General features: G+C 54.7%; 1 protein-coding gene and 1 long non-coding RNA gene across 3 annotated transcripts in view; one reads left to right on the forward strand and one right to left on the reverse strand.

Annotated features, from left to right (window-relative positions):
* RBM19 (RNA binding motif protein 19) overlaps positions 1–14,417 on the forward strand; it is a 122,764-nt gene that overhangs the window by 103,818 nt on the left and 4,529 nt on the right. The gene's annotated exons all lie outside the window — the stretch shown is intronic.
* On the reverse strand, positions 11,346–14,030 carry LOC110133729 (uncharacterized). 2 transcript variants are annotated; one of them, XR_011490700.1, is made up of 3 exons: positions 13,460–14,030; positions 12,256–12,364; positions 11,346–11,859 (listed from the first exon to the last, which is right to left on the reverse strand). It is a non-coding gene; the product is annotated as an uncharacterized lncRNA (long non-coding RNA). The 2 variants fall into 2 exon arrangements; XR_002312858.2 differs by having other exon boundaries at positions 12,256–12,361; positions 13,460–14,022.

Raw genomic sequence — 14,417 nt, forward strand, 5'->3', positions numbered from 1 at the left:
CCCCCTGGGCCCCGATCTGTGCCAGGAAGGCACTCAGATCTCAGGTGGAGGCCCCAAGCCCCATTTGCCCAACCCGAGCACCGAGGCCATGACAAAGGGCTCCCTGGGTAAGCTGGGCCTCAGAATGAAAGGCCGGCATCTTAACCATTCGGAGGGACCCGGCAGAGAGCTCACTGGTGACACCGTGGCCTCCGAGCTGGCCTCAGGGCCAGTGGGAGGTAGCCAGAGTGATGGAGAGGCCCCCCATTATGGCTGGTGCAGTCAGCATGCGTTACCCCGAGTTCATCCTCACCTCTGGGGCTCAGCTCATCCACCAGGCCTGCCACTCCCCTGGGGGAGGCTGTGGGGACAGGTTGCTGCCAGGCCGAGGGCCCCCCAGGCCCTGTGACCAGCCCTTCTCTCCCCCATCGGTCCCTGACAAGCCGAGGTCAAGGCACACAGCTCCACGTGCAGTTCAGGCTGAGTAATACTCATTACTGTTACTATTCCCATGACAACCTTCATCTGTTAAGCCTCACTCTGTGCCAGGTACTGTCTATGGGCTTTCACAGGTATTAATCCTGCAGAATCCTGGCAGGTAAACACCGTCATTATCCCCCGTTTCCCAGATGAGGAAACTGAGGCCCAGAGAGGGCCAGTGACCTAGTGGCCCAGTCAGGAGTCAGAGCTGGGCCTCTAGCCATCCTGCCTGCTGCACGTGAGCAGCTGTGCGTACGGCCCCTTACATTTCACCCTAGTCTGTGCCGTGACCTTGGGCAGGCTGCTCCGCCTCGGTTTGGCATCTGTACAGTGGGACTAGGGTGCTACTTCGTAGGGGGATCGGGGGGTGGGGCTTACAGGAGATGATGCTTCTGAAGCTGTGGGTGCCCAGTGAGAAGGCAGCAGATACTGTGTTTTCTCCTCTCCCCTGCCAGGTGCTTACACTTCCTGTTTTCCTTGCATTCCCGTGGAGCCAGGCCGAGAGAGGATGCTCTCTGGGCAGAGGAAAGAGACTTAAAGAGGAGTCCTAGTTTTTAGAAGCCTGGACAACAGGGAATGTGTGAGGGAGAGGGGATGAGAATGAAAATGCCCGTCAGCTGGGCAGGGCACAGGATGGTGCGTTTGCATCTGACCCTGGATGCCACCTGGTCCCCACGCCTGGCACACAGAAGGTGCTTCCCAGTGCACGGTAACAAAGAGGAGGAGATGGATTCCTCGCTGATAAAAGTTGGTGCGGTCTTGCCATCCGATGCAGTCCTAGAAACTAAATGCCCTCAGCCCCCCTGTCTCAATCTCGCCACTTAACTAGGGTCCCTTATTGGCAGCCACAAAAGCTCAGAGCAAACCCCCCAGCGCCCCTTCCCCAAGGCAGAGATGGGCAGTCTTCATTTCATCCACTGATGTCCCTGATCATGTGGGGCATTAGATAGTCCCTGGTGAGCTGACACTTAAGCAAACACCCATCAAATGGACTGGCCGAGAGCAGGTCTTTGAAAGTCATTGGAAAAGCTGCCCCGAGGAGGCAAAGCCCTTGACCCCAGACAGCAACGCTCGTGCCCAGGGACGAACACAACCACCCCGTTCCTCAGTCTCGCCTCCCGGTCATCTCCCTGCCTCCCTTCCTGGCTGGAATCAGCTATCTCATCCACAGCTCCACGGCGACCCCCCCGCCCCCGCCCCGCAGGTGAAGTGCTATTCCTCGGTGCCTTGCGTGCAGGAGGGTGAAAAGAGAGAGCACGGAGGGAAGAAAGAGGAAAGGCGGCCACTGGCTGCGTCCCTTTCTTCCCGAGCGTGTTACAAACCAGCAGGGTCAGGGCATTGAGAAGCTTTCAGGGCCCCGGCAGGCTGCGGTACCTGCGAGCGCCGCCGACAGAATATAATGGTACGGAAGCAATCCTCCCGCAGAACCCTCTGTTTTCAAGCGTGCACAGCCAGGGAGGCCGGGGCAAACAGGCTTTTATTTGGCCGGGAGCGCGGCTCTGCTTCCCAGCGTTGTCTTATTCCAGCTGGGAGACTGATGGGCTGTGGTTAGCGGCTGCACCTTTCACCTCCGGAGCTGGGAGCGCAGACATGACCGGCATGGCAAGTGGCTGGCAACGCCGCCATCCCCCGCCCGGCCAAGCCAGGCCAGTCTGGGATGCGAGAGCTGCCATCTTCAGGCCCAGGCAGTCACTGGCCTCCAGCACACTGGCCCTCCCCGCCGGGAAGTAAGGAGCCCGATTCCTGGCCCCCTGGCTCCATTTGCCTGGCCCACCCACCCGTGACTTGAGATCTCAACCCAGGCATCAGAGATTGGACTTCTGCCCAACACCTGCCGTCCTGGGAGTTCCCCTGTCACACCCCACGCCTCGTCTCCCTGACACTTTAATGAACGTAGGTTCCCATGCCTGATGCACAGTGAGGCCAAACTGAAACATGGGAGTTCAGAGCAGAGAAAGGTTTATTGCAGGGCCATGCAGAGACAAGGTGGCTTCTGACCCCCAAAACCCTCAAGCTCCTCTAAGGGTTCCAGCAAAGCATTTTTAAAAAGCCTGGTAGGAGGAGGGGATCACCAGATCCGTGATCAGATCATGCATAATTTTCTGACTGATGGTGAGGTAACAGGGCGGTGTCACCAGGGTTAACTATCAGTCCTTAGGCTCCAGGAAGCCTGGGGCTATGAGCTCATGGTCATCAGGTTGTTTTATTGTTCACTTGCTCAGTCAGCTGACTCGTTGTGACCTGCGGACTGCAGGACACCAGGCTTCCCTGGTCTTCCACTGTCTTCCGGAGGTTGCTCAAATTCATGTCTCGTTGGGTCGGTGTTGCTGTCTAACCATCTCATTCATCTCATCAAGTAGTTAACATTTTGCATTTGATGGGGTGGGTGTTCATATTTGCAAAACAACTGGAGAAATCTGCATCAAATATTGCTGTGTGGACACTGCAGAGGGGGAGGGCCTGTCCTGGGAAGGCCCCATAGGGTCCTGCTCTGGTGCGCTTCTTGTTCACCTCTGTGGTCTAACCTGGCTTCTCCCCAAGAGACTTGATCCTCCAGGGGACATGGTCCTCTCCACGTCCCCTGCCTGGCCTCAGCGCCTGGCACAGAGCAGGTGCTCACTAACAACCTATTGGGTGAATAAGCCAACAGAAAAACCCTGGTCATCAGAAGGGCCCCTTGTAATGGAGCGTCTAATATGCCCTGGACTCTGTAAGAGCAGCCCCGTGTGGTATGCTGCCAGGGAGCCCTAACCTTGACCCTTGAAACCCCACTGTTGGGAAGAGAGGCAGTCGAGTGCCTCCTTGTTAAAGATGAAGTCAGAGAAAGAGGAGAGAGCGTTGTTGAAGATGTACCATGTTCCAGGGGAAAGTGCCAGGTTTCATGCCCTGTCTCATTTTAGCCTCAAAACTCCCTAGAGAGGGGTGCTGTTCCCATTTTTCTGAGGTGAAAACAGCCCCAGAAGGGTCGAGTGACTTTTCCTGAGGACACTCATCTTGGCACACTATAGGACAGCTCGCCCTATCACCACTGCCTAGACCCCAGCAGTTCCTAAGTCCCTGATTATCCCCCCACCTTTTATCAGATCCGGGTTCCCTGGTCCAAGTAGGACCATGGTTACAAACTACAGCCCACAGCCAGATCCAGCCTAAAGCCCGTTTTTGTAAATACCACTGTTTTCTGGCACACAGCCATGCCCATTTTTCACATAAAGTCTCTAGCTGTGTCTTCACACCGTAAGGACAGAGTTGAGTAGTTATGACAGAGACCCTACGGCCCTCAAAGCCCTAAAATACTTACTGTCTCCCCTTTTACAGAAAAAGTTTATAGCCCCTAGGGCTTGTGAAATGGCTGCCCTTCTTTTATGTCTAAAGCCATGTGGGTGGCTAATCCCTCCCACATACCCCCCTTTCTCAGAGAGTGTACAGTTTTAGAGGCATCATAATCAGTCTCATCCTCCCACCTCGAGTCCTCTGCCTAAGAATCCCCCGGCTTTTCCTGGAGCAGAGGCTCCAGAACCTTGCTTCCCATTCTAGTCATTCACACCCTCAGTTCCCCAGCATCCAGCCTTAGCTCAGCACCAAGGACAAAGCAGCCAGCCGAAGAGACGGTCCCTGCCCTCCTGGAACTGGGGTTGAGTGAGAGAGACAAACGATGTAAAAAGTAATAGCAGGAAAGTTCTGATGATTGCAGGCTCTGTGCAGGAAATGCAGAAAGCTAATTTATTCTCTTCAAGGGTGGGAAGAGGGAGGAGAGATTCCAAGTGTGGTGGTTTTGTTGCAGGAAGGGGGACCCTTTCCAAGGCCCAAGAGTGGGCTCTTGTCTAACACTCAGAAATGAATTGTCCAAGGAGACACATGTGCTAACAAAGCTAGAGATTTTGTTGGGAAGGGACGCCTCGGTGGGGAGCAGGCGGGTAAGGGAGCCCAACAGGACTGCTCTGCCATGCGGCTCTGCCATGCAGTCTCGGGTTTTATGGCGATGGGGTTAGTTTGCGGGTTGTCTCTGGCCAGTCATTCTGACTCACCACTCCTGGTGGCACATGCATTGCTCAGCCAAGATGGATTCCAGTGAGGATGATTCCGGAAGGGTGGGTAGGACATATGGACTGGTTTCCTCTCTCCTTTTGACTTTTCCCTAGTTCTTCTGGCTGGTAGTGGCTTGTTAGTTCCATGTTCCTTACCAGGACCTTTTGTTGTGAAATAATTCATGCAAATGGATACTGCAGTGCCTGGCCAGGGAGGGCAGTTTCCGTCAGTGTTTCCCCTAACAGTTGCAGAAAGTCTTTCCCAGGAGTTGGTGTTTTTGTGTGAGGCAATGGAGCCAGCCAGCCCAGGAACTGGGGGAACTCTCCCTTCCAGGCAGAGGGAGCCGCAGATGCAAAGGCCCTGGGGCAGAAGGCTGCTCATAGCAGGCCATTGTGGCTGGAGAAGTCCCAGATGGAGAATGGGCGGAAACAGAGCCACAGAGGCCAGCAGGGCTCCCCCGTGGAATCTTGTGGGGTGGAATCTTATGGGGTGGTGCAGGAAGCCTGACTTTTCGTCAATTTACATGGGAAATCCCTCAAAGATTTAAACTGGGGAGTGCATGGCCTGTCGTATCACACTTCACACTTCATGCTACATAGAGTAAGAATATGGAATAGGAGTCCCAATGTAGTCGTCCCAGCTAGCCAGGGCAGTGGTCTGAGCAGGGACGGAGACCAGAGGGTGGGCAGAAAGCAGTGGATTGAGCATATGCGGTGAAGATAGAGCTGGCCAGACTTGCCTCTGGAAGGCAGAGGGGAAATTAAGGCCAGAATGGAGATATTTGCCCAAAGCGAGCCTCTCAGAGGATGGTGGTGCCACGTGATGATGAAGCTGGGAAGAGCGGGTGGGGACGGGGGGTGATCTGGACACTTCAGGTTTGAGACACCTATTAGGACTCAACGGTGGGATGTCAAGCAGATAGATCTATGAGTTCGGAGCTCAGGGGTGAAGTCTGGGCAGAGATATAAATTTGGAAGTCATCAGCATACAGATGATATTTAAAGCCCGCAACATTTCACCAAACCCTCCCCTTCCGTAACTTAATCATTCACAGGATGGCACATTTTCAAAAGATCGAGGACCAGGAGAGCCCGTTATCCCCATGCCAGCCCTTGCAAATAGGCCTCCTTGATCTTGGCCATGAAAACATAATCTTCAGACTTTAAAAATCAGTCAGGAAAGTTCGAGCAAGTATGTGGAGTCACAGAATTTATTATTCAAAATATCCCTCTGCCATGGATCTTGCCAGCTACCCGGAGACAGAAGGTTCCCATAAGCTCCCCTCACCTCGTTTTTATTCTTCCATTTGGGTGCCTCTCATTCCTGCCTTAAGACTTCGAGGTGGCAGCCCTTGTTCCAGAGGTCTCGAAGGACCCAGGAGGCGAGGGAAGACTGTCCTAGATTGCCACCAAGGGTCCTGACGGAGTAAAGGCCACCATGGTCCCCGGGGCGCTTTACAGGAGGTGTTTCACCCCTGCCCCTTCAAAGTGGCTGCCCGCCCCTGGCCAGGGTGCGGAATTTAGTTCCTTCTCCTGCTCCCAGCCAACAGCAGGAGAGGTTGAAACCGACCAGGAAACACACTCTTCCTCAGACGCCCCTGGCCACCCCAGCTGATGAAGGCAGAATCGAGAGAAAAAAAATCAGGAAGCAGGAATTGTTTCGGTCACAGTGGCTCCGCAGTGGCAACTGCTAGCAAGGGTGCAAGTGGCAGGGCTGTGGGGAGGGAGCCAGGTTCTGAGAGCCAAGTGTTTCCTCCCTACAGAGGCGCTGGGGAGACTGGAGAGGGCCTGGAGCAAGCCGGAGCAGGTATCTTCCTGGCCACCCCCTCCCCCTTCCTCCCACCCCGCAACGCCCCGATCTTCTTTGAGTGGTGTTTTGGAAATACTTCCAAGCGCTCTGGCAATATCCTGCACACTGTCTCCACCTTCCCCTGGGAGTGGCTGTCCGTGCGGAGAAGGTACTTGCTCCCAATCCAACTAAATTGTTATTGACTTGTGTTCTCTGCGTTCTGCAAACATTTCACTCAGCCATCGCCAGCGAGGCCAGGAATCCCTGCTAGGGCTAACGGGGAAACCAGCTGTGCCGGGCCATTTCTCCTGCTCTTCCTCATCGATCACAGAATTAAACTGACAGAAGGAGAATTTCAGAGCAACTTGGGAGGGGAAGGGGCCGAGCCCGGATTGGATGAAGGTTCAGGGACCTGGGGACCAAAGTGCTAGAAATAGGGGCCAGAGGAGGGTGGACTCGCCTCCAGGTCTGTGGCTGGTGGCAGGGGGTGGCCGGGTTTGTTTCTGAACCATAGGCTGGCGCAGGCCTGAGAAACCCAAGGAAAACACACAGACAAGGAGGTTGTCATTACTGCTTCAGGACCACAAATGAAACTAGTGGGGTTCTGAAGGCAGAGGGGAGAGACACAGTAAATCAGGCCGCAGCAGTTAGCCATCAGCTAAGATCATGGGTCTTTATTTTGCCTAGAAGATAAAAAAGAAAATAAAGTGGGTTTTCTGAATTAACATTATTATTAATTGTATTTAGTTTTGGCTGTGCTGGGTCTTCGTTGCCGCACCCGGGCCTTTCTCTAGTTGGGACGTGCGGGTCTCCTCTCCAGTTTGCAGTGCTTGGGCTTCTCATTACAGTGGCTTCTCTTGTTGTTGGCCTCTCTTGAAAAATAAGATCTGACCAGTCCTGGTCCTGCATTCACAGAGGGTAGCTGGGACCTGATTACATGGACTGTTTGTTTTATTGTTGTTGTTTTTCCCCCTTTTGCCACAGTTCGCATCCCTCCCTATAGTCACCACTCAGACTGATTAACTCCATCACATTCCTCCCTGGCCCCTTTAGGCCTTTGCACTTACAGATTCTGGTACAAACAGCATCCCACCTTCACCCCTTGAGATGACATTACTGATTCTTTCATTTGAACCTCTACTCCCAACCCAGGGACTTTGACAAGAGGAAAGGGACAGGGAGCTAATGCCAACCAAGCCCCCAGAAATGGGAAGATCCCTCCAGGCCCAAGACAGGAGAGTTGGGGGGACACCTTCCAGCCTCTCCTGGTTTTTCTTTTTTTTTTTTTTGGTCCTCTGCAGTGAGTCACCTTCTCCTGGCCTCTCCACTGCCTCCCCAGCCTGTACAGGCCACTCCAGCATCTATAACTAATGCAGACACATGCTGGACCAAGCCCCAAAGTCCCCAGGCTTAGCCCAGCCCCACGACCCTACCAGGGACTAAATCCACAATAATCCAGGCCAGGCAGCTTCACCAACCCCTGTGGAGGGGAACCCACCAGCCCAGCTACCTGTAACTCCTCGGCCCCCAGGACGCCCAGAGCACAGCAGGGTTGACCCACTGGGCTTCACCGGGAGCCAGAGTCCAGAGCACTGTGAGTAATCACAGCAGTAGTCGTCATAACCAGTGCCCCCCCCCCAGGCCATTTGCATCAGAACCTCTGGGGTAGGGTCCAGATATCAGAGGTTTTCTAGATGATTCTATCAGGCTGTGGGTTGGGAACCAATAGCTTCTTTTTTTTAATTTTTTTTTAGATTTATGTATTTATTTGACTGTGCCCAGTCTTAGTTGCACCATGCACAATCTTTAGTTGCAGCCTGCAAACTCTTAGTTGCGGCATATGGGTGTCTAGTTCCTGAGCAGGGATCAAGCTTAGGTCCCCTGCATTGAGAGCTCAGAGTCTTAGCCGCTGGACCACCAAGGAAGTCCTCAGTAGCTCCTGGAGAAGAAAACAGCTGATGCAGGCAAGGGGATGCTGCCACGTGGCCTGCATCTGTTTCACGCCCTTCCTGTCCGGGAGTGCCTTCTGAGGAGTCTGGGCCGCTGCCCCCCCCTGCAGGGCGGGCGCAGAGCGGGGGACACAGGTGTCTCTGGGGCATGACGGGAAGGCCCCGGGACCAGCCCAATCAGGGCCCCACGTGGGCACATCTCCCCAAAGCCCTAGAACGGCTGCTTCCACATCTGGAAAATGGGGCAGTGATACCTCCCGGCTCGTGGGAGGCCTGTGAGTCCACGCCCAGCCCACTGGCTTCCCAGTTTCCTGAGCACTGCCCGCCCTCCGGGTGTTCTTCGAAGACACCTGTGTTCTTACCCCTCAGCATACCTGGCGCTCGGCTGTGTTTGTCCGCACCTTATTTGTTGACTCCTCTGCAGCGGCCACTTTGGTCACGCCCTTTCCACAGACAGGAGCACAAGACCCGAGTAGATCAGAGGTGACTGGGGACCTGTGGCTGAGAGCTCACGGCCCAGCTCTGCCAGCCCCGGCACCCCAGCACGGCCTCTGCGGCTGCTGCTTCGGTCTGTCGTTTGCGGCTTTCTCGGCAGCTGTACCCCTAGCACCAGGCCTGGTACAGTGTGTGTGTGTGTTCAGTGACTACGTGTGTGTGTGTGTATGTGTTCAGTGACTACGTGTATGTGTGTTCAGTGACTACTAGGGGTGTGTGTGTGTGTTCAGTGACTGTGTATGTGTGTGTGTGTGCAGTGACTACTAGTGTGTGTGTGTGTTCAGTGACTACTAGTGTGTGTGCAGTGACTACTAGTGTGTGTGTGTGTGTTCAGTGACTACTAGTGTGTGTGCAGTGACTACTAGTGTGTGTGTGTGTGTGTTCAGTGACTACTAGGGGTGTGTGTGTGTGTTCAGTGACTGTGTGTGTGTGTGTGTGTGCAGTGACTACTAGTGTGTGTGTGTGTGCAGTGACTACTAGTGTGTGTGCAGTGACTACTAGTGTGTGTGTGTGTTCAGTGACTACTAGTGTGTGTGCAGTGACTACTAGTGTGTGTGTGTGTGTGTGTGTGTTCAGTGACTACTAGGGGTGTGTGTGTGTGTTCAGTGACTGTGTATGTGTGTGTGTGTGCAGTGACTACTAGTGTGTGTGTGTGTTCAGTGACTACTAGTGTGTGTGCAGTGACTACTAGTGTGTGTGTGTGTGTGTGTGTGTTCAGTGACTACTAGGGGTGTGTGTGTGTGTTCAGTGACTGTGTATGTGTGTGTGTGTGCAGTGACTACTAGTGTGTGTGTGTGTTCAGTGACTACTAGTGTGTGTGCAGTGACTACTAGTGTGTGTGTGTGTGTTCAGTGACTACTAGTGTGTGTGTGTGTTCAGTGACTACTATTGTGTGTGTGTTCAGTGACTACTAGTGTGTGTGTGTTCAGTGACTACTAGTGTGTGTGTGTGTGTTCAGTGACTACTAGTGTGTGTGTGCATTTTCAGTGACTACTAGTGTGTGTGTGTTCAGTGACTACTAGTGTATGTGTGTGTGTGAATTCAGTGACTACTAGTGTGTGTGTGTTCAGTGACTACTTGTGTGTGTGTTCAGTGACTAGTGTGTGTGTGTGTTCAGTGACTACGTGTGTGTGTGTGTTTTCAGTGACTACGTGTGTGTGTGTTCAGTGACTACGTGTGTATGTGTGTGTGTTTTCAGTGACTACGTGTGTGTGTGTTCAGTGACTACGTGTGTATGTGTGTGTGTTTTCAGTGACTACGTGTGTGTGTGTGTGTTCAGTGACTACGTGTGTGTGTGTGTTCAGTGACTACGTGTGTGTGTGTTTTCAGTGACTACGTGTGTGTGTGTGTGTGTTCAGTGACTACGTGTGTGTGTGTGTGTTTTCAGTGACTACGTGTGTGTGTGTGTGTTCAGTGACTACGTGTGTGTGTGTGTGTGTGTTCAGTGACTACGTGTGTGTGTGTGTTTTCAGTGACTACGTGTGTGTGTGTGTTTTCAGTGACTACGTGTGTGTGTGTTTTCAGTGACTACGTGTGTGTGTGTGTGTTCAGTGACTACGTGTGTGTGTGTGTGTTTTCAGTGACTACGTGTGTGTGTGTGTTCAGTGACTACGTGTGTGTGTGTGTGTTTTCAGTGACTACTAGTGTGTGTGTGTGTTCAGTGACTACTAGTGTGTGTGTGTGTGTTCAGTGACTACTAGTGTGTGTGTGTGTGTGTGTGTGTTTTCAGTGACTACTTGTGTGTGTGTGTGTGTGTGTGTTTTCAGTGACTACTTGTGTGTGTGTGTTCAGTGACTACTAGTGTATGTGTGTGTGTGTGTTCAGTGACTACATGTGTGTGTGTGTGTTCAGTGACTACTAGTGTGTGTGGTGTGTGTGTGTATGTTCAGTGACTACTAGTGTTTGTGTGTGTGTGTGTGTATTCAGTGACTACTAAGGGTGTGTGTGTGTTTGTTCAACGACTACTTGCTATGAATGACTAAAGACTGGAACCTTCAAGGCCTGAGATCAGGAGAGCAGGCACTATCCCCATTTAACAGATAGGGACACTGAGGAATGGAGTTAAGCAGCTCCCTTAAATCCTTGAGGTGGCAGAGGTGGGCCTGGGGCCCAGTCTCCCGCCTGCTGGCTCAGAGAAGATTCTTTCAGATCACATGTGGTTCTTTGGGGACCAGCTGTGCTCTGAAAAGGTACCTCCCTGAAACAGCCTCTTTGTACCAATAAAGTGCCATGGTTTGGTCGTGGGAGGTAGGCTAGTCCTGTCTGTACACAGTGCCCGTTATTCTGTGAGCATCTAGTATGCGCCTACTGTAAACAGAGCCCTGGGATGCAGACCTGTCTGGGAATCTGAGGGTTTTGCTCATGGGGTCTGCAAGTCTGGAGCATGGGAGGCAGGGCTACCCGGGAGCAGGCAGCCTCAGACGCTAGGCCAGCCCTTGGGGTGCCCAAACCACCCCCCACCCCTGCCAACATGACCCATACCCCGTGTCTCCAGCACCCTCATGTCCCTCGATGGCCTGGGGCAGCAGGCCATCTGAAGGTGATGGTGCCCTGTCCCCACCTGGAATGCCACCCTCCACTCCCCACCCCAACCTCCTTCCTCTCCTCCCCTCGAGGGACAGACGAGAGAGAGGGGTACACCTGCTCCCCTTTAGCCCGCCGCCCCCAGCCTGTTGGAGTTGCCTCTGTTTCAGGTTTAATAGGGGAAACCTGCTACACGGGCCTGCACGTCACAGTTTGCCTCACCTGCCCTTTGTCTTGGGGAGCAGCAAGCTTGGGGCCTCCCGGAACAGATGGAAAACACCCAAATGAGCGAGGCCTCCATCTCCAGGGGCAGCCAGCACCCAACCCATCAGTTACCCATAGTTGGGGACATGGGCCCAGTGTGGCCAGGTTAGCCAGTTTCAAGAGAAACTAGACATGGAGACTTGTATAGCCTTTCCCGTTTTTCCTTATTAGTAACTTTTTTTTTTAATGTTCGATGATGTCAGCAAATCCAGACACTTCAGCGCGCCGGCCCCGTGAGGCCCTGCTTCGTGCCATTCTGTCACTGGGAGACACTTTGTGTTTGCCGTTTGCATGCCTTAGTTTGGGTTCACCGGAAGCAGCCCCTGAGATGTGGGTAAGGCTCCCAGCAGAGCAGCTGGGAGAGGAGCCGGTGAGCAGTGTATGTGCAGTGTGCAGCCCAGGGGGGCCCCCTAGAGCTGTGCCGCTCCGAACTGTCCCCCAGAAGTTGAAGGAGCTGGGACATCTCTCCAGGGGCTTCAGCCCCCAGCACTGCCAGCCTCCCCTGGGCCGGGGCCGGGGGTGTCCTCATAGAGAAGGCCCCTGGCCCTCCGTGTGGGTAGGGAGCCGTTAGTACGTCCCCAAGTTGCCCGCTAATGCCAAGGGTGACCCCCAGGAAGGAGTAGCCGCCACGGCCACTGTTGTCTGTCGAGGGCCGGTACTGCCGCTCTTGTTCGTTTCAGGCAGGAGGGAGGTGACCGGCCCACGTGTTCTCTGTCACTGCACCTACTAATGACAGTCGGGGTTGGCTCACCTTCGCCGCGTGCCTCGTGGGTGCTTGACTCTGCTGCAAAGGCCTTCAATGCCTCTGCTCCTATGATGGTTCTTCGGCCCCCAAGAAGCCGGGTGCTCTTCAGTACCTGCTGAAACGGAGCACAGAGCAGGGAGGCCCCGGCCCCCAGGCGCCCCACAGGGACAGCAGCCTCACCTGCAATCCGGGCAGCCTGGCTCCAGCCAGCCACGCCATCAGTCGCAAACCCCTCGTCCGCAGCCAGTCACACCGGGGTCCCTTCTAGAACCCTCTCCTCCCTGACCAGCCATGAAGCTTCCTCTCCTCCCAACAGCCCCGCGCCCCCGCCCACCCGCTCGCACCCTCCCCCCTGCCCGCCTCCCGCCTTGCACGCAGGGCGACAGCGCCAGCCAGGGACGGGAGAGAGACGCGGGCTGGCATCCTGTCAAGGAATTAATTGAAAAATAAAATCATTAGATGGGGAACTCCAGAAATGCAAAATGGTGGTTGGAGGGTGGTTGGGAGGTGGGGGGGGGACGGGGGCAGGACTAGGGGGTTGTTGGGGGACGGCTGAGCTCTTTGTCAAGTTAATTTCTCGGGTATTGATGTTTGGTGACATTCACTTGTTGTTTATCTTCGGGTGCAGCTGTAATACGGAAAGAAAACGCACAGCTTGTTTCGTTTATTTATTTTACACCTTTCTCCAGCTCTGCATTATGTTTGTTTGGTGAAAACCCACTGAGGCTTTTGATGTCGGGGAAATAGGATTTGAGCAGCTGTTCCCAGCAAGCGGGGTGCTCCGCGTGCAGGCCGGGCCGGCAGGGGGTGCTGGGTGTCGCTTGGTGGGGACTCGGGGCCTGACACATCCTCCAGGAGGGGCGGTGCTGGGGGCCCAGCCTGAGCCAGATACGCCAGGCCCCCCCCTCGGGTGCTGAGCCCTCGGGGGGCCAAGCTCCCATAAACTTGCTAATCCTCGCCACAGCCCCAGGAGGTAGATGAGTCCTTGCCCACCTCCAGTGGACCTACGAGGCAGCCGAGACCCAGGGAGCGCAAGTGACCTGCCCAAGGTCACCGAGTGCACAGCGGCAGCGCTGTGACCTCAGACCGTATCACTTCCGGGCCGTGAAGTCAGCTGGTCGCTGACGGCTCCCCCCGCCCCACAGCCCCCAGGGGAGACCCCTGTACCTCCAGTTTCTGACTGGAGGAGGGGGGATTGTATTGTACTTACTTTGGCCTTGATGAACCAGATCACTTCATTCATTTCCCTTTTATTGATCACCTGCTGTGTACTGGCCTTCCTATGACAGCACGCCGCCCCCCGCCGCACCACCAGTGGTGCTCCCAGGCCTGATGGTAGAGGGCCACGTTACGTCAGCAACTCCGACGTGAGTAGCAGTAACAAGGGGAGGGGCACGTTACGTCAGCAACTCCGACGTGAGTGAGAGTAACAAGGGGAGGGGCACGTTACGTCAGCACCTCCGATGTGAGTAGCAGTAACAAGGGGAGGGGCACGTTACGTCAGCACCTCCGATGTGAGTGGCAGTAACAAGGGGAGGGGCACGTTACATCAGCTCCTCCGACGTGAGTGGCAGTAACAAGGGGAGGGGCACGTTACGTCAGCACCTCCGACGTGAGTGACAGTAACAAGGGGAGGGGCACGTTACATCAGCACCTCCGACGTGAGTGACAGTAACAAGGGGTGGGGCACGTTACATCAGCACCTCCGATGTAGTAACAAAGGTGGTCTCGGGGCTGCCGTGGAGCCCTCACCAGGTGCTGGTGTCACTCTTTTCTCTCCTTCAGTCCTCGCCGCAGCCCCAAGGCAGGCACTCCTAGTGGCCCATATTACAGATGGGGAAACTGAGGCCGCTCAGTCAGCGGCACACAGCCTCCGGTCAGTGCTTGGGCTGCGGGGTCAGTGCCTGCACAGGTGCTGGGACAAGTCCAGGGGCCTTGAGGGGTTTTCGAAGGAAGGAGGAGCCCTCACCCTCACCGTCAGGGGAGGTCAGGAAGACAGTGGAAGGTGGCCGCAGAGAAGAGGGGTAGGGGAACAGCCATGTCCCCCCATTTTATACATCAGGGGTTCAATCCCAGACAGGGCACGTGCCCTGCCCAGGGTCACCCAGCGCAGGAAGAGCCGAGGTCTGTGCGGCCAGTCCTCAATCCAGACTGTGACCACCTGCCCT

Source organism: Odocoileus virginianus, chromosome 12 (genome assembly GCF_023699985.2).
Source record: "Odocoileus virginianus isolate 20LAN1187 ecotype Illinois chromosome 12, Ovbor_1.2, whole genome shotgun sequence".
Taxonomy (NCBI): domain Eukaryota; kingdom Metazoa; phylum Chordata; class Mammalia; order Artiodactyla; family Cervidae; genus Odocoileus; species Odocoileus virginianus.